Genomic DNA, 23,952 nt, shown 5'->3' with positions numbered 1-23,952 from the left:
TTCCTCTTTTTTTTCTCCAAGAAGTTCGGCCAAGAGAGCATAAGAAATGGGAAAGTTTTGGTCAAAATTAGCTTTAAGAAGGAAACAAATATCTTGGTCAAAAGTCCACCCTCGAATAGAAACGCGACATGTGGCACCTTTTATGTTTAAGCTTATCTTCTTGTCCTCCATACTAATTAATCTAGCAAACCTCTAATTATCTCCTAGCATCTTGTAAATTAATCCCATAATGCAAAACTTAAGCTAGTTGTCCGAATAATACACACTTAACGCACTAGCGAGTCCCACGTCAAACTACACTTCAAATTTAACGTACACTAACTTATATCAAGAAAATGATTTGAAAACTATATTCACTTATAAAAATGTATAGAAAATTAATATATTGAAGAAAAGTATAAATTTATAGACAAGGAAATAAAATAATGTCTAGAAAACATATAAAAATTTTTCGGGTTCTCACACTCTCTCCCCCTTAAGAAATTTCGTCCTCGAAATTTTTACCTTCATTTGCCTCAGACGAGCCCGGAACTGTTTGGTTGCCTAACGCATACACTTTTGCCGGTACACTTGTTCGGTTTCCTCTTTCATTCACTTGTCTTGATTTGGCTCTATCCAGTTACGGAGTATTATCTTCACGTAGCTGTCTCCTCGGGCAATTGCTCATCTGGTGGTCACCACTTCCGCATATCAAACACTTCCGCCCTTTCCGCCAACAAGCATCCTCGGTGTGATTAGCCTTTCCACAGTAGCCACAAGTCAAGCGAGAAACCATCTTTTGGTTGTCTTGAGTAATCTCCTCAGGTCTGATTTGGCTTCCTTTAGTAGACCTTTCATCTACCGCCCCTAACGTCCATGGTGGGCGGAGTAACGGGTTCATTTTCTGCACTTTAGGAGGCGCTATCGTTTCGCTCAATTCACCCACTATACTATCCGATACACCCCTTTTTCGGGTCTAGGAGGCCTTTAACTGTGCCTTTGCATTCTCAATTCTTTGAACTTTCTCAAGGGCCTCCGTAAACGTATTCACTTGTACCGCTGCTAATGCTTGTTGAATTTCCAAATTCAATCCTTGTATAAACCGTCTCACTCTTCTCGGTTCTGTGGCTACTAATTCGGAAGCAAACTTGGATAGTTTGGTGAATTTCGTTTCGTATTCAGCCACACTTAAGGTCCCCTGGCGTAACGCAACAAATTCGTCCTCCCTCCTTTCCTGGACTAAAGGTGGGAGGTACTTCTCGTTAAATTCCCTTAGGAAGTTAGCCCACGTCCATACGGTCCATTCTCTTTCCCACTTTGCTCTAATTACGTTCCACCACGCTCGGTCCTTCAAATTGAAACACTGCAAAGTTTACTTGCCTTTGCTCAGTGTAGTTCAAAACTGTGAAAATATTCACCATGGCCTCTAACCATTGTTGAGCAATATCCGGATCAGGCCCTCCAGCGAATTTTTGAGGTACAAACTTTTGAAACCTCTCAAGAGCCCGATCTTCTCCTATTTCCGGGTTTTGGGGTTGATTTACAGGCATTTGACCTTGTTGGTCCACCAACCTTGCTAAGAGGTTTGTCATTTGTTGAATTGCCGTCGCCATTTGGTCCCCGGCTTCAACCCTCGGTCCTTGCTCTTGTGCAGCTGTTGTTTCCCTTTCCTCTCTTGGCTCTTGAGCTCGTTTATTCCCACGGCCACGTCCACGTCCACGACTACGTCTCCCGTCCATCTATATGTTTTCCCTCTCTCTTTTTTTTTCCCTGTTCCCCCCAAAAGGTAATTTAGTGCATAAACACAGTAAATTGACTAAAGTAACAAATTCCAGCATACCAAATACACAATTAAACATAGACACACATAACACACCATATATCAAGAAGATAGATGATCAAATTACACAAAGGCATATCAAATTAGACTGAATAACCCCGTCCTAGTTTCAGTTGAATAACCCCGTCCAGTCTCTCACGTCACTTTCTATCCAAACCAGATATCCGTCGACCTCTTATACTCATTCTCGCCGAACAAAGCCTATTCATGATCCCAAAATGCAAATCTCACATACTTAGCATCCTCAACTCTAAAGTACTCGGGCACGAGAATCCGAGATAAGACAATTCACATCTCGAGCTGGCCAGTCCCAAGAGTAAACCATCAACAATCAAAATTCCTCCCTGACGTACCTATCTATGGTCCTCAAATATCACACGAAACATTTAAGGCCTATAATGTTCACAATTCATAGCTTATGCTCGAACGAGCACTTAATCCTTCATACCTATTCACCACTCAGTCCAGGCTCACTCCGCGCAGAGACCACGCGAAGCAGGCTCTGATACCAACTGTGACAGCCCCATCTCCCCCTAAGGAGAACCAAAGGGGTCAGCGGACCGCCTGCCCAGCTCTCGTCGGGACTCAGTCGTTCACTTCAATCCTCAAACAAAACCATACAATCCTCAAAAGGGAGTACAAACATCGAATATACAAAGGTTCTCAATTCACCATACATCCAACCCGTGCCGAGCACTAGGGCGAGAACCATTACAAAACCAAAGAAACTAGTCTAGGCTAGTCTCTACTGAGCTCTCGTCCTTGCTCGTCGTCCCCAGTTAAGGAAAACAAAACTAAAGGAATGAGCTAAAAGGTCAGTGAGGATCCGAACACATAGGCAACAAGAAGTTCAATGCATTCATTACATATAACCAATAATTCAAGATACAAATACAAAATAAAGCGATAAACACATTCATTAAAAGGATACGGGCTCACAGGGAGCCATATATTCGTTCGTTCGTTCGTTCTCTTGTCATTCCCCTTATTCCTCCGGTCAATTAAATAAAATGCATTTTTGGTAAATAAAACTCTCGTTCGTTCTTTCGTTTCATTCACCCCCTCCTGAAAATTGGCCAGGCTCCATCAGACTACAAGGTAATACTCGAGTATACCAAATTCACCCAGGGTCACCATATCGCCCGACCGAGTCCACTTCTGGCTCGAGTCGATCGGTAACAAAGGGCAGGTCCCAGTTCAGCCAAAAGGCTTACATCATGCGCAACTAATGTAGCAATCATTAAATCATTGAAAATTTCACGTTTCATTTAGGTCGAGCGCGGTAAAGTACAGGCTCGCCTAGAAAACTCGTTTTCGAAATCCTTGAAAGCACTTAACACATTATCAAACAAGAACACAAGTCATGAAGTCAAGAAAAATATAGCAAACAAGGAACACTCACCTAGTTATACAAAATAACGTGCAAAATATCCTTCCGGATATGACCCTCAGTCACCGAGAAAACCTAAGATTAAACGAGAGAGAATATTACAGTTCATCGAGCAAACAAGTAAGTGAAGTCAAAGAAAAATTGGCAAATGATAAGTAAAACGTATAAAGACGCCTTTATAGTGAAAAGGGAAATAACTAGGGTTTCATAAACCAAACGCAAAACTAACTCAAACAGGTTATAAAATGTCCGGCGGAAAACACTTGTACCAAAGACAACTCGGACTCCAACGAGATAGGCTAAAAATATTGTTTTCAGAATCGTTTAGATATTTCAAAATCAACTCATACCCAAGCAGCTAGTATAGACTAAACGTCATGATAAAAATCACGTGAAAAGGAGGACAATACTACCTTACGTTCACACTTAAAACCTCACTTAAAAGTGGTTCACTTGTGGCCGAGAAAACCCTAAATCATACCTCTATATTTTGGGAAGGAGTAAGTAGCATTTGAAGTTTTAAACTAAAGAGGTATCATGTTTTGAAATGGAAAACCGGTCATGGTATTGGCCAAACAAAAGTATACAAGTTCAAATAGAAACTTAGCTCTCGAGCGAAAATTTGGGCAGCACGCTCTTTGTATTTACCTATTTCCCAGCCATTTATGGCTTCATTATTTCCTCAATCAATCCCAAAGTCATACACAATATAAATTCATTATAATAGCCGTTCCATAGGCTCCAGGTCATACAAGTACAAAATCAAGCTAATGACATGTGCGGAAATGAAGTTTAGTTTGGAAAACAAAAGACAGTTTTAACGTTACTTAGCGGAACAGACGTAACAGGAGCTACACTTATTTGATTGAGGTGTAATTTACACTGTTTTGAAGCTAAGATAAAGGGCTACAATTTTTATGAAGACCACTCAGTCTAGTTCGTGGTGTAGCTAGGTCAAAATTCCAATGCACCAAACCAGAATCGCATAAACAGGTCAGCTAACTGTATTATGGTTAAATGATCATATCTTAGGCTACCAAAGTCCAATTGAGGTGTTTCTATGGCCGTTGGAAAGCTAAGACCTAGCACTAAAACTTTAGTGTTTTGGACAAGATCTAATTCGGTAAGGATCAGAGTGAAAAGGCACGGTCAGATTGGGTGAAATGTCCACCCTGTCCAGCCAACTATTCTTGTGGTAGTTTGTGGTATTTCTGACTTTTCTCAGGATACACAGCTCGGATTGGGATGAAATTTTGCAGACAACTATAAAACACCATTTCGTACAACTTTCATGTTTTGACCCAAAGCTAATTCGGCTTCTAACCTAGCCAAACAGAAACGGGCAGAACAGGGTCATATGGAAACCCTAATCTGGAATTTGAGTTTTAAACCAACAATTTTACACAATCAATCATGTCCAACACATACCAACTCCATCTTACACTATAACAGACCATTAACCATGGTTAACCAACACTAATCATATGAAATCAGAAAAATCATGAACAAAAGAAAAATCCATCAATCTCAACCATAGGTCATGAAATCATCCATAAAATCACTTATTCAACCACTACAAATCACTAATTGAACATTATCAAGATTAAAGGAAAGGTTCCTTAGTTACTTACCTTGCAAACCCAAGAAAAGACCCAACTTAGCACCTTTGCTTCTCAAACCACTTCACCACACACCTTAATCCTACCAAGAGAAAGGTTTTTATGGAGCAAATCAAGGTTTTAACGGTTGGTTTGTGAGATTGAGCAAGAAATAGAAGGAAGAAATTGGAAGCTTTTCCTCTTTTTTTTCTCCAAGAAGTTCGGCCAAGAGAGCATAAGAAATGGGAAAGTTTTGGTCAAAATTAGCTTTAAGAAGGAAATAAATATCTTGGTCAAAAGTCCACCCTCGAATAAAAACGCGACATGTGGCACCTTTTATGTTTAAGCTTATCTTCTTGTCTCTCCATACTAATTAATCTAGCAAACCTCTAATTATCTCCTAGCAAACCGCTAATCCCATAACGCAAAACTTAAGCTAGTTGTCCGAATAATACGCACTTAACGCACTAGCGGGTCCCACGTGAAACTACACTTCAAATTTAACGTACACTAACTTATGTCAGGAAAATGATTTGAAAACTATATTCACTTATAAAAATGTATAGAAAATTAATATATTGAAGAAAAGTATAAATTTATAGACAAGGAAATAAAATAATGTCTAGAAAACATATAAAATTTTTTCGGGTTCTCACAGTAAGGCTATTATAAAGTAATAATTTCCAAATAAAAGGGAATTTTAAGAAAAATATAAGAAAATTTTCCAGTCGTCACACTCTCTCTCCCTTGAAGAAATTTCGTCTTCGAAATTTTCTTACCAGGATCGATAAAACCCTAAGTTAAATGGCAGATCATACCTTCTACGTTCTCTTCTCCCTTTGACGGTCCAGGGTTGGTCTTGGTCGATTGCCGGGTCTCTTTCCCTTCCCATAATAGGGCCGGAGAATTAGCAATCCAATGCTTGGTGCTCCCACATCGCAGGCATTCTCCCCCTCTTTTCTAACAACTCTCCTTAGTATGGTTGATTTTTCCACAATAGTCACAGGATAAGTGGAGGATTGAGGTTTGATCTCCTTGTGAGACAGCTTTCAGTTGTCCTTCTCCACCTGGGGCTCCTCTCGGAGTATCTTCTTTAGATGTCCCCAAAATTTTCACACCACTAGCTCCTCGACCTACCTTAAAGAGTGGCCTACCTCGATCACCTTGTTCTTGACTTTGACTTCCACTAGGTGCACCCCTTTTCTTTGCATGGAAGCCCTTCACTTGTGCCCTTGCAGTTTCTATCCTTTGGGCTTTCTCTGGATTCTTCGTAAAAGTATTAATTTGTACCATTGCTAAAACCTCTTTCGGAATCCCTTCGTATTGCCTTTTCAGTTCTATGTTCTCGTGCAATAGCTCAATTTTCTCCGAATATTCGTGTTTCCATTGCCCTTCCCAATACTCGACTAGTCTCTTTTGGACATCTATTTCGTTTCGAAATATCTCGATTTCCTTATATATATCATCCAAATGTACCATCTCACGGATTCACTGGGACTCAAGTGATAGCCTGCCAGGCAGATCAATGGAGCAGAGTAAGTAACTAAGTACAAGTGGCAATCTAACCATATAACTGTTCAGTTCCTTAACTCCCAATTCAACCACGAAAGATCAAATGAAACGGACGGGAAAATGGAACATAATTAGGGCAATATCTTAAGATACTATGCCACGTATAACGTATGTATATAACAAAACCTTAAAGTATACTTCGCACATCAAAAGTTTCAAACCTTATGCCACATCTGTGTTTTAACAATCTCTCTACCTAAACTCCAAAGCTTTCACTCTCGGTACAATAATAATCAAACCAAGTTCATACGTTGACAGCAGTGAATAGGTATCAAGGAAGCATAAACAAGGGTAGTTCGTCGAGAACCAAGTTACAGGTATCAAATATTCAAAGCGAGGTATAGATACCTATATCATGGCAGTCAGACCGTCTCGAATCAAGTAAACACTTTTCTAGTCCTCACGTTTATAGAAGAAAGAAATAGGCCTTCGGTGCGAATTTCTTAACATATACTACAACCTAATCATTCTCTATAGGAACCCTAGCCAGACTATTACTCGATTCGTCCATGATAACACTCCTAGATCCAATCCCCTCTATCAGTCTATTTACTAGACCAAATGTTAGGATCTTCTGTGCCTTTACCTTTGCCATCAAAACTCACCTCAAGTGCAGTCAGGATACAGGCCTTATTCTAGCGGTTTCACTACTGAGATTCAGGTACAAGAATCCACAATAAGGTAATTCACAACTCGAGCGGGCCGGTCCCAAGAGTAAATCACCCGTATTAGAGATTCCTACCCAACATACATATCTAAGGTCCCTAACAATAGAACTTTATTTCACACTTAATAAGCCAATCCCCACAGTCCGAGAATCCTCTCCCGGCATGAGCTCCATAGGAGCTCTGATACCATCTGTGACGGCTCCACCTCCCCCTAGGGCTTACCCCAGGATTCGGCGGGTCGCCTGTGGTGACGCCCGGAAGAAGAAGAAAAGCAAAAAATTTCTGGTTAGCTTTGTTTTTGAAAAATCCGGCCAGATTCTGGGCGGATTGTGATGTGGCACTTCGGCAGCCAACTTTGACTGGCTGTTTTCCTTCATTCTTATCTTGTTTCTTGGCTGAAATATCTTCCATTCTTGCTCCTTCTTGGCCGAGCTTCAGAGAGAGAAAAGAACAAGAGAGAAACATTCATTTTAACTTCCAAACTTGCTTGAATCTTGAGATTTAGCCAACCACTTTGCAAAATACTTCATAAAAGTGTTATCTAAGTAGGTTTGGAGGATTTGGTAGAGTGATTTTTGGAGAAGAAGCTCTAAACTATTATCTTTCTTGAGTTTATAAGGTACCTTACTTGGAAAATTCCCTTTTTGTTCTAATAATGGTAAATTAGTGACTTATAGTAGCTAAATATGTGGTTTTGTGGATGATTTCATGATTTTAAGTAGAGTTTGACAAATTTCTGATTTATTAGTGAATTTTCTGATTTTAGATGATAATTGTTGGTTGGTCATGGAATGATAGCTTGATATGGTGTCAAATGGAGCCTTTGTGTGTTAGTTGTGGTTGTTTGCGGAAAATTTCAGATTTGTGCGGCAAATTTCAGTTTTGGGGTTTCGAATTAGGGCTTAATTGTGATTGGTTTTGGAATTGTCTGTTGGCTCATATTGAAGGGGGTATTGTGGCCTAATTAGATGTGTGGTATACCTTATGATTCATATGTGTAAATGTGGTTCTATACAAAGGTTAGTTTAGAAGGGTAATTTCAGTTTACCTTGTTTCTGGACTTAACTTGGACTGCAAATTTAGCCATGTTTTAGACCGAACCAGCTATTGGACAAAACATGAAAGTTGTAGATATATGAGTTAGTCATCTACCTGTAACATTTCACATCGATTGGAGTACTGTAGCTTGTGAAATGACCGAAATACCCTTGATAGCCCATAAGCCCTGTTTCGCAGACAGTTTCCTTTTTTTCTCTAAGATTTTGATTTTTTACCATGAATATGTATGATTTGGCTTTGGAGGTCTTCATAAGAAATGTTTGTATATGTCTTAGCTTCGTAACGCCATTAGATTCGTTTCAATCCGATAAGTGTAACTTCAGTTGTTGTTGTTATACCGAAAGGTGTGTTTTATAGTCTAAGATTTGTATGTGGTTGATTTGAGAGGAATTGGTATTGAATGTAGGATGGAAAATGAAGAAATTAAGGGGAAGTGCTGTCTAATCTTTGAGAGCATTTGATTGCTTTGAGTTGGAGATAACTCTTGGTAGAAATGAAGGGCTTGGACTTGAGCAAAGCAATGAGTTATGAAAGATGAGATTCATGAGCCGTGGTTGGTGAGTGATTCCTTAACTATTTCCAAAGTTACTTTTCGAACTAATTCTTGCATTGGTTACTCGATTGCATATCATTTGTGTTTGTGTGTGTGCACATCATTTGGCTCCACTGAGTTCTTGGGAAGTCTTGTACCTAGAACCAACGTCTCCTCTACTGTTTATTTGGAGCACCGGTGGCTCCCTTGTACTGTTTACCTTACTGGATCTGTTTGAGCGTTGGAGTTCTAAGTATGGTGATTTCACTGGCTCACAAGAGCAATAAACGTACATTTGATCATTGATTCATGATATCATTCAAATGCATTATTGTGAAGCTTATTTGATTTCTGATTTTACTGGACACTCGCTGAGTTTCTAGCTCACCCCCAAATAGTTTTCCTCCCCACGGGGCTCGAGGCAAAGGAAGCACTTGTATCAAGTTCTCCGTCTGACTGGATGGATTATCTCCTGTATAGTTTGAGTTTCAGATTCATCTTGTGTACTAGTTGGGTTTGTATGAATATTTGGAATTAAACGAATGTATGTGTACATTCCACTCTTGGGAACTAGTATTCGCTTCGCTTGTGATATGTAATTCATGGAGGGTTTGATGTATTATTTGAGATGTATCTTGTAAGTTATTTGAACTTTGTAGTAAGTGAGTGAGTCCTGGTGAGAGTTGGGCAGGCGGTCCGCCGAACCCTTTGGTTTGCCTTAGGGGAAGGTGGGGCTGTCACAGCCGGCCCAGCTCTTGCCAGGACTCACTCACTCATAGCTCAAGAAAAAAATAACGTACATCCACAGAAAATAAATAACACATCCAATTCAACTTAATATATACATTGATGCTCAAATCCAAATACAAAACTTCTACACACTAAAATACTTCAAAGTGTTTACAATTCGAGTACAATCAACCCTAGTCGAGTGCTAGCGTGAGTACCATTTCAAAACTTCAAAACTAGACTACTCTGTACTAGTCTCACGCCTCGCTCGTACCCCCTGTAAGGAAAACAAATGGCGTGAAATGAGCTAAAAGCCCAGTGAGATTCCAAATAGCAAGTTGGCCATTATTTAAAAGTGCAAGTATCACGTAGCATGGTAATGAGTATGAAAAGTTCATAAAAGTGAGCAATAACACTTCAAGTAGCAAATCTCAAAGTGAGCGAGTGTAAAATTTTTCTTTTAAAATGAAACAATAACACGATAAGTACTAATCATTCCAAAGTATAAGGATACGGATGGCTCTCAGGAGCCAAATTTCCATTGCATCACCAGAGCTTGATCAAGTAATAGTTGACACTCCGTCAACCTTTAAGTAAGTAACCAATCCAGTAGAGCACCACTTAAACTACTCTCCGTCCACCATCCAAACCCCTTACCGGGTCCGAACTCCACAATAAACATTGGTGGTAATACTCAAGTATACCAATTAGTCGAGGAGATAACACTCCACTCGACATCACTAACTACCCATGGCTCGTTATCTAATCGACCAAGCCCTTGCCGGCTCGACTCGATTAACCAGCCAGTGGGTTTTGGGTCCCCAAGATGTCGATGAGATAACATCTCCAATCGACTGAATCAAAATAAAAGTACGGAGACGGGAATGAGAGGCACCTCCCACTCGGATTGAGTACGGTACATACTGCCGCTCCGCACTTACAACTCAAGTACAAGTATATCAAGTTAATTGCAACAATAAACAAGTATATACCATCTTAGGACAAGTGCGATAAAGTACACTCTTGCCCGATCAAACAAATCACATATCATTTATTTACATTGATCAAGTATAAGAATAAGTGTCTAGTTCGACCAGGTATTTGGAAGCACTCACCAAAATGTAGTGCTTTTCAAAAATCACGTTCAGGTCCAACTCCGTGGTTGGAGTCCAAATCTGAAATAAAATATCATTGACGAATGTAAAACTCTCTAGAGTTCGAAACATAGGAGTTTCGCTTTAAGAAAATCAAGTAAATGCAACTCGTTTAAGTAGTATTCAAGATAATTATCAAATCCCGAAAAATTTATACTCGCTCGTTTAGTTTCGGTAAGGAAGCGGTTAAAACTTTAGAACTCCCATTATAGTCGAAAGAACGGGGAAAACGTATTTCTATTGATTATTACTTTCATTTTTCAAGGGTACGAGTTTCCGGCAAAATTTTAGCTTATATACCTTGACTAAAGAAAACTCGAATACCATAGGGGATCCAAGTCCAACTTGACCTCAAATCCCTATTTCAGTCGCGAGTATATCTACCTATCCCTCGAGTGCAAATTTGGGCAGCATGCCCCTTATATTTACCTATTTCCAGTCATTTATGGCTTCATTATTTTTCTCAATCAACCCCCAAAATCACACATGAATAATCTCATTACAATAGCCGTTCAATAGGCTAAAAGTCATTCAATTACAAAACCAAGCTAGAAAAGTGAGCGAAAATAAGGTTTAAGGCAAAGAACAAAATGACAGGTTTGATGTCTTTTAGAGTATTAGTCAAAACTGAAGTTACGCTTATCGGATTGCATTGAATTTTATACCTCTGCGAAGCTAAGACAAAGGGCTACAACTTTCATGAAGACCACTCAATCCAGTTCACAATTTATCTAGGTCAAAAGTATAAATTACAGAACCAAAATGTCCTTGTCAGTATGGTTGTCAGTACTGAATTCAAATGATGATAACTCAGGCTACAAAAGTCCGATCGAGACGTTTTCAGGTGCGTTTGAAAGCTAGGACATAGCACTACAACTTTCGTGTTTTGGACAAATGCTAATTTTGTGAGACCCCGATTAGTCCTTAATTTTGATATTATTTGAATAAGGAGTATTATCGTTATTTTGCTATAAAATTTGGTTTTAAGGTTGGTGGTAATACTTTAAAAGGTTATTTCGTCTATATACTATGAAAACCCTAATTTGGGTTATTACTAAAACCCTAGTTTTTGTAATGAATTACAAGTTTGTGCTATTATATTAATAGGCATGCTACTATATGTTATCGTGCAAGTAAGTATAGGATTCGATTCTTTTAGCAAAGGTTAGGTAGGTTTGAGAGCTAGAAAACCCTAAACTAGTCAAACCTCTAGTGTTACAATCCATTAGAAAGCTTAAGTTAGGTTTACAACCCTAATTTTGCCAATGTTATAAAGGTTGTTGTTTCATTGTTTTTATTATGGAGAAAGTATGATTAAGTATGGGAGGTTAAGATAGGAAGGTGATTAGTGAAATGATTAAGTGTGACTAAGTATTTTAGACTAGATTAAGTGTATGACCTATGGAGTTAATTGAAAGCTTTTCATATAATTGTGGGCAAGAGTGTAAGAAAGTTAAACTAAGGTTGTAAGGGCTTGGGAGCAAATTGTAATCTTTTATGTGATTGGTTGGGTGCAAAACATCCTTAGTGGTTGATGACTCACCTTAACTCTAGAATATACAAGAGGAATCAAGACATAAATGAAACCATCACCAAGGGAAAAAGCAAGAGAAAGGGCCGAAATTTTGAGAGCAAAAGAAAGGGAAATTTCCTCCAAAGTTCATCAATTTTTAACCATCCATCTTGCTTTTGAAGCTTAGGGTAGCAACTTGAGCACTTGATTGTTGTGGTTTGATCATCTACAAAGCTTATTTGAAGGTAAATCATCTTACTTGGAAGTTAAATTTTGGGGTTTTAATCTTGAAGCTATGGAAGTGATGCTTTTGTTGTGATTATGCATTTTTATGGGTTTTATGATGATTATGGAGTAGTTTTATGGTTTATTTTGATGGTTATATTGCTGATTTTGGTAAAGGCTAGCAGGAAAAGGTAGGGTTTCTTGATTCATGATTCATAGAGTTGGTTTGGTTGGATTTTGGCTTGTTAATGGCATCTTTGATGTATTAATTTCACTTGTATGGTTGGTAAGTAGCAAATTCCAGATTAGTCATGAAACCCTAATTTAAAGGAAAGTTAGTTTGGTTGGGTTAGGGCTTAAGTGATTAGAGTTTGATTAATTAGGTGGTGAAACTGGTAAAGTTAGTAGGATTAGCACCTAGATTATGGCTAGTATTGGGTAAGTCTTGGGATTAAATTGGGAAAGGAATTTCGGTTCACTTGTAGAACAAATCGGAGGTGATTTATGTGTGTTTATTTGGTATGAATTTGCTTGGAAAACTTGCATGAGAATGGTAGAAACGAATCATGCATTTGCGGCGCGCGGAACCGTTCAATCTGGAAACAGGGCAGCCCAGAAACCGAACTTTGGCTCCATTTTTCTATGTGCTATGTATGGATTCAGGGTTTGGCCAAAACATGAAAGTTGTAGCTGCTAAAGTCCTTGTCGTGTCTACAAAATTACAGCCCAATCCGATCAGTGTATCCTGAGTTATGACCAAAAATCCCAAATGGCTGTACAAACTTCTGGATTTGGTGACGTTTCTTGATTTTGCTTCTGACCATGCTCAGTTCACCTTGCTAACGTCTGAACTGGGTGTTGAGGTCTTCATAAAACTTGTAGATCTTTGTTTCAGTTTCAAAACGGTATAAAGTGCGTCCAAATCCGAGACCTGCAGCTCCAGTTATACCCAAAATAAGATCGAGTGTCAGAAATGCCATTGAAATTGGGCAGTTCTGACAGGAACTTTGGACCCATTTTTCACCCTGCTCTGTATTGATTCAGGTTTTGGCCAAAACATAAACGTTTTAGCATTATGACATAGCTTTCTAACGCTTTTGGAATTTCTTGATTTGGATTTACGAACTGTGAGTTATGGTCCGGTAAACAGACCCTGTCCATCACCCTAAAGTGCAAACTTCTGGTACTGTTTTCCATAATTTCAACCTGCTTCCATTCAGATCTAGATTAAGGTGTCTTCATGAAAATTTTAACCCTTCCTCTTAGCTTCGCAACGGTGTCTGATACACTTTGATCCAACATTCCTAGCCTAACTTTTAATCCAAACGGTTCCCGGTAGCAAATCTGCCCGTTTCCGTTTTCGTTTCCGTTTCCGTTTCCCGTTTGCCAATTCCGCACGTGCTCATGTGCCAATTTTGCCATTTTGCTTGCTTTAGGCATGATAGTAGCCGATTGTGATATAATGTGATGCAATCTTTTCTTTCAGACGGTGGTGAGCTAGCGGAGTGTGATACCCTGAATTTTAGGACAATGTTTTTCCCTCGTTCTTTTAAAATTTCGATTTCTTTCTTTTGTCTTGTTTTAACACATTGATTTTTTAATTGGACATTTTAAATTTAAATCAAAACCCTAGTAATTGAGTTTATGTATAACAATACATATTTTATTATAGGTAATTATAGTGATTGGGTGATTAGTGGAGTAATTGAGGTGTAATTAGGTTTTTAGAATATATCAAGTATGTAAATTGTGGAGTAAATTGGTATGATTGTGAATTTAATTGGGCTATAGTGTGACTTTTGGTTAATTACAAGTTGTTAGACTTCCTAAAGGTTCCATGATATTCCTAAGCTTAATCTTGATTGGCTAATCAAAAAGGTAGTGGACTTTGACCAAGGGACTTAGTATTAATCTTCTTAGCAAGACAAAAGCCAAAAGAAACAAGCAAAGTTTCGTCCAGCTTGAGGAAGAAATCAAGAAAGGAAGAATCGAGAGACATAAGAGAAAGAACAAGAGAAAAATCCTGGTTTTGTGCAACCCAATCAACAAGCTTTGGAGTTAGAGCAAAAGAAAGCTAAGGAACTTGGTTCTTGAAGTGCAACCTTGTGAACACATCTTTGGAAGGTAAAGCAGCCTTGAACTCTTGTAAAAGCTTATAGCAATTGAGTAGAAATATTGATTTTGGTGTTGTAAGATGCTAATAAGGGTTAATGATGGTTTATATATCACTTTTGTGTGTTTGTGTATAGGATTTGGTGATTTCTATGGTGGTTTGAGAAAATTCCAGAATTGAGATTTCTTATGGTTCAGTTCTGACCGTTTCTGTTTGAGTATGTTAGAGACCGAATTAGTCTTATCTCAAAACATGAAATTTGTAGGGAAGGATGTTTTATAGTTTCCTGTAAAATTTCAGATTAATCGGAGCAACGTAGCCTGTGAAAAGACCGAAATACCTTGACTGCCATAGGAGTAAATTCAGTGGGCAGTTTTGACAGTGCACCAAGTTGGTCGCGTTTGTTCACCTTGATATGTACTGAACTAGCTTTTAATCAAAACATGAAAATTTTAGTGCTATGTCTTAGATTTCCAACACCCCTAGAATCACCTCAATCAGACTTCGGTAGCCTGAGTTATTATCATTTACGCATAATGCAGTTAACTGGCCCGAATGTGAGATTTTGGCTCTGTAATCCTGACTTTTGACTTAGATACACTATGAACAGGACTGAGTTGTCTTCATCAAAGTTGTAGACCTTTGTCTTAGCTTCGAAACAGTATAAATTTCACCCCAATCTGATAAGTGTAGCTTTGGTTCTGCCCGTTACGCTAAGCGACGGCAAATCTGTCTTTTGTTTTATAACTTAAACTTCAATTCCAGACATTTTTCTAGTTTGATTTCGTACTTGTATGACTTTGAGCCTATTGAACGGCTATTGAAATGAGATGATTTTGTGTTTGACTTTGGGGCTTTATTGTGATTGAGTTGAGATGTGATTTGTAATGTCCTGTAGGATGGGAAATAAGGAATTTAAGGGGAAGTGCTGTCCAATCTTTGAGAACGTTTAATCGCTGTGAGTTTGGGTTAATTCTTGGTAGAATGAAGAGCTTGGACTTGATCGAGGAAAACTGTCTATGATGGATGAGGATTAAGAGCCGTAGTTGGTGAGTGACCCAAACTATTTCCAAAGCTCCTTATGAACTGTTTCTTGCATTATTTACTCGATTGCATATCATGTGTGCTTCCATGTGAATTCATGACATGATTTGGCTCCAATGAGTCCTTGGAAAGTCTTGTACTGAACACCAACGTCTCCACCACTGTTTACTTGGAGCAAGTGGTTCCCTATCACTGTTTCACTGTTACTGAATCAATTTGAGCGTTGGATGTTTAAGTACAATGATTTCACTGGCTCACGAGAGCAATAAACGTACATTGGATTACTGATTCATGACATCATTGAAATGAACTACTGAGAAACTGATTTGATGACTACTTTTACTAGTTACTCACTGAGCTTCTAACTTACCCCAAAACGTTTTATTTCCTCTCCACAGGGCACGAGGCGAAGGAAACGCTTGTATCACGTTATTCGTGCGACTGGATGACATATATCTTGTATAGGTTAGATTTGGACTCTTTTGTGTAATAGTTGGGCTAGTGTGACTGTTTGGACTCAAAAGTGGATGTATGTGTACGTTCCATGCTTAGAATTAGTTTCCGCTTCGCAACGATATGTGAATTTGTGGAACATTTCATGTGATATTGGAGTTTAATTTGTAATTTATTTGAGGATTGTAGTGAACGACTGAGTCCTGGCGAGAGCTGGGCAGGCGGTCCGCCGAACTCTTTGGTTCGCCTTAGGGTGAGGTGGGGCTATCACAGTTGGTATCAGAGCTTAGGTTTCCGATCTCTGTAGTGTATACTAGGCTTCAAGTTTAGGATGCCGGACTGTGGGTCTGATGAAATATCAGTGATTTCTTGTAGGAATGAAAATCAGACAAGTGGGATTAGGCTTGATTGGAAATGCTTGTTTGACTTTTGCGGGATCTCTTGATTAGATTCGTACAAGTTGGAATGTCGCGGACGACATTCTTTTAAGGAGGGGAGATTGTGATACCCCGAATTTTAGGAAAATGTTTTTCCCTCGTTCTTTTAAAATTTCGATTTCTTTCTTTTGTCTTGTTTTAACACATTGATTTTTTAATTGGACATTTTAAATTTAAATCAAAACCCTAGTAATTATAGTGATTGGGTGATTAGTGGAGTAATTGAGGTGTAATTAGGTTTTTGGAATATATCAAGTATGTAAATTGTGGAGTAAATTGGTATGATTGTGAATTTAATTGGGCTATAGTGTGACTTTTGGTTAATTACAAGTTGTTAGACTTCCTAAAGGTTCCATGATATTCCTAAGCTTAATCTTGATTGGCTAATCAAAAAGGTAGTGGACTTTGACCAAGGGACTTAGTATTAATCTTCTTAGCAAGACAAAAGCCAAAAGAAACAAGCAAAGTTTCGTCCAGCTTGTGGAAGAAATCAAGAAAGGAAGAACCGAGAGGCATAAGAGAAAGAACAAGAGAAAAATTCTGGTTTTGTGCAACCAATACTACAAGCTTGGGAGTTAGAGCAAAAGAAAGCGAAGGAACTTGGTTCTTGAAGTGCAACCTTGTGAACCCATCTTTGGAAGGTAAAGCAGCCTTGAACTCTTGTAAAAGCTTATAGCAATTGAGTAGAAATGTTGATTTTGATGTTGTAAGATGCTAATAAGGGTTAATGATGGTTTATATATCACTTTTGTGGGTTTGTGTGGAGGATTTGGTGATTTCTATGGTGGTTTGAGAAAATTCTAGAATTGAGATTTCTTATGGTTCAGTTCTGCCCGTTTCTGTTTGACTATGTTAGAGACCGAATTAGCCTTAGCTTAAAACATGAAACTTGTAGGGAATGATTTTTTATAGTTTTCTGTAAAATTTCAACTCAATCGGAGCAACGTAGCCTGTGAAAAGACCGAAATACATTGACTGCCATAGGAGTAAAGTCAGTGGACAGTTTTGACAGTGTATCATGTTGGTCGCATTTGTTCACCTTGATACGTACAGAACTGGCATTTAGTCAAAACACAAAAATTGTAGTGCCATGTCTTATCTTTCTAACGCCCCTAGAATCACCTCAATCGGACTTCGGTATCCTAAGTTATTATCATTTACGCATAATGCGGTTAACTAGCCCAAATGTGAGATTTTGGTTCTGTAATCCGGACTTTTGACTTAGATACACTATGAACTGGACTGAGTTGTCTTCATCAAAGTTGTAGACCTTTGTCTTAGCTTCGAAACGGTATAAATTTCACCCCAATTCAATAAGCATAGCATTGGTTGTACCCGTTAAGCTAAGCGACGACAAATCTGTCTTTTGTTTTATAACTTAAACTTCATTTCCGGACTTTTTCCTAGTTTGATTTCGTACCTATATGACTTTGAGCCTATTGAACGGCTATTGAAATGAGATGATTTTGTGTATGACTTTGGGGCTTTATTGTGATTGAGTTGAGATGTGATTTGTAATGTCTTGTAAGATGGAAAATAAGGAATTTAAGGGGTAGTGCTGTCCAATCTTTGAGAACGTTTAATCGCTGTGAGTTTGGGTTAATTCTTGGCAGAATGAAGAGCTTGGACTTGATCGAGGAAAACTGTCTATGATGGATGAGGATTAAGAGCCGTGGTTGGTGAGTGACCCAAATTATTTCCAAATCTCCTTATGAACTATTTCTTGCATTATTTACTCGATTGCATATCATGTGTGCTTGCATGTGAATTCATGACTTGATTTGGCTCCAATGAGTTCTTGGGAAGCCTTGTGCTGAATACCAACGTCTCCACCACTGTTTACTTGGTGCAAGTGGCTCCCTAACACTGTTTCTGTGACGGCCCCACCTCCCCCTAAGGCGAACCAGAGGGTTCGGCGGGCCGCCTGCCCAGCTCTCGCCGGGACTCAGTCGTTCACTACATTCCTCAAACAGATTACAAGATAAAACTCGAATATTACATCGAATTCTCCAATAATTACATGTCATAAGCGAAGCGGAAACAATTCCTAACTATACATAAAATGATTTCCAAATCCAAATTGTACAAAACATAGGCTATCCAGTCACGTGAATAAGTACTACAAGTCCTTCTTTCGCCTTGAGCCCCTGTGGAGGGGAATAAAATATTTTTGGGGTGAGCTAGAAGCTCAGCGAGTAACCAGTAAAATCAGTAATCAAATCGGTTTAACAATAGTTCATTTCAATGATGTCATAAATCAAATGATAAGTCCAGAAACAATTACAACATTTACAAAACATTAAATGTGGAGTATCAATAATTCAAGAAACATGTACAATGGAAAGCGATAGTAACATTCATTAAAAGGATACGGGCCCACATGGAGCTATTTGTTTGTTCTTTTGATCTTTTTTTTTTTTTTTCCGGACGTTGGCCGGACTCTACCCATCCGGACGTAGCCGGACTCCACCCATCCGGACGTAGCCGGACTCCAAGGTAATACTCGAGTATACCAAATTCACCCAGGGTCACCATATCGCCCGACCGAGTCCGCTTCTGGCTCGAGTCGATCGGTAACGAAGGGCAGTGGCCAGTTCAGCCAAACGGCTTACATTCATGCGCAACTAGCATTTAATCATTAATCATTGAAAATTTCATATTTATTTAGGTCGAGTGCGATAAAGTACACACTCGCCTAGAAAACTCGTTTTAACAATCATTGAAAGCACTTAACACATTATCAATCAATAATAACAAGCCAATAAATCAAGGAATACAGCAACAAGGAACACTCATATGCAAGCACGCATGATATGCAAGAAAACAGTTCAAAAGTAACTTTGGAAACAGTTTAAAGGTAAATAATGCAAGAAAACGGTTCAAAAGTAACTGTGGAAACAGTTCAAAAGTAAATAATGCAGGAAACGGTTCATAAATAACTTTAGAAATAGTTTGAGGTCACTCACCTCTATGGCTCAGAAACCATCCATCATATATCATTGCCTTGCTCAAATCCAAGTCTTAGATCACAAACTCAATGCAATCAAGTCCTTTCAAAGTTCGGACAGCACTTCCCCTGAATTTGCTAACTTTTCCAGCCATCATGGCTTCATTATTTCCTCATTCCAACCCAAAGGTATACAACAAAAAGTTCATCCAATAGCCATTCAGCAAGCTCCAAGTAGTACTAGTACAAGTCAAACTAGGGAAAAGTCCGGAAATGAAAGTTAAGCTCAAAACCAGAAAAACAGGTTTTGACGTCATTTTGCGGTAATGGCACCAAAGGCGCTAAGATTGTCGGATGAAGGTGCAAGATACACAGTTTCGAAGCTAAAAGACAGGGTTACAACATTGCAGACGGTCACTCAACCCAGTTTCGAGTGTAACCAGGTCAAAAATGCAAGATACCATACCAGAATCACAAAAACAGATTCACATAACGCATTCTAGCGGAAACATCATAAAGCAGGCTATCCAAGTCCAAATCCAGAAATTCCAAAACCAGATGAAAGCTAAGAAACAGGGTTACATTTCATCAGAAGACCTCAACAACTAATTCCGAAGCAATTCCAGCCAAAACAACCAATTACTGGCGCAATTCTTACATTCGGGTAAAACCAGAACAACAATAGTAATTTCGAATTTTCTCATTCTACACTACTCCGATTGACCTGAAATTTTGTAGGCACCTCTAAAATGTCATTCCCTACAACTTTCATGTTTTAAGTCAAGGCCAATTCTGTGACGCCCCGAAAATTAGGAGATTGTTTGTAAATATGATACTAAAGTGTATTTCTTTGGGTTTGATTTAAAACCTTATTTTGTTTTAAAAAGATTAGAAACCCTAAAATTTTAATCAAAAACCCTAGTTTACTTGTGATTAACTGGTTTCCTTCAATATCTCATCTTTTAATAGAAACTCTAAATTCAATTTATGGAATTGGAAAATCCCTCATGTTATTTTAAAAATGTCCCTTTATTTGGAAATTTTTATTTTTATTAAGGCTTGCTACCCCATTTATTCCACGATAAGTGTAAATAAACCTAGAAAGTAGGTTTTCACCTTTGGTTTTAAGATCGGAGTAAAATTAGGGTTTTCGCAATTTTTCACCGGATGAATTTTCGGTACAAAGTAAGGATTAAATTTGGAGATTAAAAGTGACTTTTAAGTGAGAAATAATATGTGAGTAGTAGCAATGATATAAGGTTAGTGAATGGGAAGAAAAAAAACAGTAGTACGTGAGTTTTTAAGAAAAACGGCGCGAACCGACGGGTCCCGCGCACTACCGATTGAACGCACCACTTGCCTACCATTTTTCTTACCAAACAAACTTATTGACTCTTGGATAAAATATCTCCTTAATTAACATCAGATTTGACCAAGAAATTGAAGTTAGAAAATGCAAGGAAGAAAGAGAAAATTTTGTGGTTGAGATTAAACCAAGTGTTAGCCAAACTTGTGGCTAGAATTAATTCTTATCTTTCCATCTTCTTATAAGACAAACTTAGCTTCATTTCCTTCCATTTCTGCATCATTCCAGCCGACCAAGAGAGAGAGAGAAGTGAGAGCTTGAGCAACCACATTCCTTCTTGATTCACACCAACCAAGTGCTAAGCTAGAAATCTAAACCGATTGATTGCAAGTTTGGAAGCTTGGGAAGCTAAGGAACCAAGAAATTTCAAAGGAAGTGAACTATCACTCATCCAAGCCTTGTTTTTGAGGTATTCAATCTGATCATGGTCCTTGATCTTTTAAATCTTGTGTTAAGATGTTATTTAGCTTAAGTTTTGGCTTGATTTCAAGATGAGCAAGTGATTGTGATGATTATTGGATGAAATAATCAAATCAGGGTTTTGGGGATTTGCTGCCAAACTTGATGTGTGACTCACATATGTTGTAATTAAGGTTATATAAAGGGTTTTGGTAGTGATTAGAACAAGAAATTGAGGAAAGTTACATTAAAAACTGAAAATCCCAGAAATCTGGAAAATTGTTCTTCCATTCTGCCCGTTTTTGTAGCCCTATGTTAGAGGCCGAATTGGCCTTTGGTCAAAACATTAAAGTTGTTCAGAATGGTATTTTATAGGTGCCCACAAAATTTCAGCTCATTTGGAGCATCGTAGCTTGTGAAAAGACGAAAATACCCTCGCTGATCTAGGTCACTTTCCAGAATTCCGCGTGGACAGTTCAGTCCTTTTGATTGAGTTTATTCACTATGATCCGTTTAGATTTATCCTTTCACCAAAACATTAAAGTTTTAGTACCCTGTCTTAGCTTCGCAACGCCTCCAAGAACACCTTAATTGGATCTTGGTAGACTGAGATATGGTCATTTGAGTGAAATGCGGCTGATTAGCCGAATAGTTGAAACCAGGTTACATGAGTTGGGAATTTGATCAGGTTACATTGAAAATTTGACTGAGTGCTCTTCATGAAAGTTGTAGTGTTCTGAAGTAGCTTTAAAATTCCTCTAAGAACACCTGAATTGGATTTTTGTACACTGAGTTATGTTCATTACAGTGTTCTGCGTTTAAACAGCCGACGAATTGGTTTCTGGTTTAGTAATTCGAGAATTTGACCAAGTTACATTAGAAACTGGACTAAGTGACCTTCATGAATATTGTAGCTCTGTATCTTAGCTTCGAAACGGCATAGGTTTCATTTTAATCCGATAAGCGTAGCCTCAGATATGTTATTTCCGCATTTGTACGTCAAATCTGTTTTGAACTAAATTGAATTTCTGCACTTGTACTTAATACGATTCTTGTTATTATGATATTGTGAGCCTATGGAACGGCTCTTGACATGAATTGCTGATATGTATAATGTTGGGTTGTGTTTGAGAAAATCAATGAAGCCTAAAAGGCTGGAAAATTAGGTAAACACAAAGGGCATGCTGCCCGAATTTTTACTCGAGGACTAGAAAACAATATTAGCGACTTGAGTGAAGGTTAAGTATTTATCACTTGAACTAGTAAAGACCTTTGCTACTATGTTTCTTGAGTGTTATATGTTAAGACTTGGTCGAGCTCGTACCTTGAGGAAAAGACTTAATGGCCAATGTAAACTTGTATTTCCATGTACTTTCAACTCAAGTGTTATTTCCAAGTATTTATGCTACAAAACCTTATGATTTGAAAAGCGAGCAAGTGTTTCGCGAGTGTCTTTCAAATGAATTTCAATTGGTCGATTTTTAATGAATGGAATGTTAACGTTTCGAATTCGACTCGTGTTTCAAAGTTCTCAAACTGGAATTTTTATCGCAGATCTGGACTCCAAGCCTGGAGTGTAATTGAACGTGAATACTTGAAGCACTATATCTTTTGGTGAGTGCTTTCAAATACCGAATTGAACTTGATACGTGACCAATATGAGTACATGTTATATACGTGAATTGATAGGGCAAGAGTGTACTTTATCGCACTTGCCCTTACGTGACTTGTACTTGTTTATGGATTGCAATTGACTTGATATACTTGATTGTGGTGCGCGCACTTCCTGGAATTCCAGAAACCCTGTGGCGAGTTACTCTAGTCGAGCCGGCAAGGGCTTGGTCGATTGGGTAACGAACCCTGGGTCTCTTGTATTGTCGAGTGGAGTGATATCTCCTCGACTAATCGGTATACTCGAGTATTACCACCCGTGTTTATTGAGGATTTTGGGCCCAGCTGGGGGTTTGAACGGTGGACGGAGAGTCGTGTAAGTGGTGTTCTACTGGATTGGTTACTTACTTGAAAGTTGACGGAGTGTCAACTACTACGGGATCAAGCTTCTGGTAATGCCATGGGAATTTGGCTCCTGAGAGTCATCCGTATCCTTATACTTTGGAGTGATTATTATTTTTTGGATTATTGTTTCTTTTGAAAAATCTCTACATTCGCTCATTTTAAGATTGCTACTTGACATGTTACTGTTCACATTTATGAACTCTTTATACTCGTTACTTTGCTATATCGAAAACTCGTACTTATAAATAATGGTCAATTTGCTATTTGGAACCTCACTGGGCTTTTAGCTCATTCCACTCCATTTGTTTTCCTTTCAGGGGTACGAGCGAGGTGTGAGATATGTAAAGTCTAGCATAGACTAGTTGTTTGATTTTTTTGACTTGTACTCGCGCTATTTCTCGGATGGAACATGTTGTACTGGGATTGTATACGTTTTGAACTAGTTTGATGTATTAAGACTTTGTACCTTGATTCCTATCAATGTAAATTATAAGCTTGAATTGTGAATGTTATTTATGGTTCATGGATGTGTGTACATGACTCGATTGAGATAGTGAGTGAGTCCTGGCGAGAGCTGGGCAGGCGGTCCGCCGAACCCTTTGGTACGCCTTAGGGGGAGGTGGGGTCGTCACAGATGGTATCAGAGCTCCTATTGAGCTCGTGCCGGGAGAAGGTTCTCGGACTGTGGGGATTGACTTGTTAAGTGTGGAACGATTGTCTATTGTTGGAGATTTTAGATATGTATGCTGGGTAGGAATCTCTAATACGGGTGATTTACTCTTGGGACCGGCCGGCTCGAGTTGTGAATTACCTTATTGTGGATTCTTGTCCCCGAATACCAAAGAGTGACACCTTTACGATAAGCTGAGATCTCACGTAATATTGAGATAAATTTGGATTGTGAAAGCAAAGGCACGG

At 38.6% G+C, this 23,952-nt stretch overlaps 1 long non-coding RNA gene across 1 annotated transcript; it reads left to right on the top strand.

Moving 5' to 3' along the window:
* The first annotated feature begins 20,848 nt into the window (after positions 1 to 20,848).
* Positions 20,849 to 23,534, top strand: LOC140005778 (uncharacterized). Its single transcript, XR_011813345.1, has 3 exons — positions 20,849 to 21,028; positions 22,573 to 22,632; positions 23,352 to 23,534. It is a non-coding gene; the product is annotated as an uncharacterized lncRNA (long non-coding RNA).
* Positions 23,535 to 23,952: the final 418 nt, after the last annotated feature.

This window comes from Coffea arabica, chromosome 4e (assembly GCF_036785885.1).
Source record: "Coffea arabica cultivar ET-39 chromosome 4e, Coffea Arabica ET-39 HiFi, whole genome shotgun sequence".
Classification (NCBI taxonomy): domain Eukaryota; kingdom Viridiplantae; phylum Streptophyta; class Magnoliopsida; order Gentianales; family Rubiaceae; genus Coffea; species Coffea arabica.
This window is presented reverse-complemented; position numbering and strand designations above follow the sequence as displayed.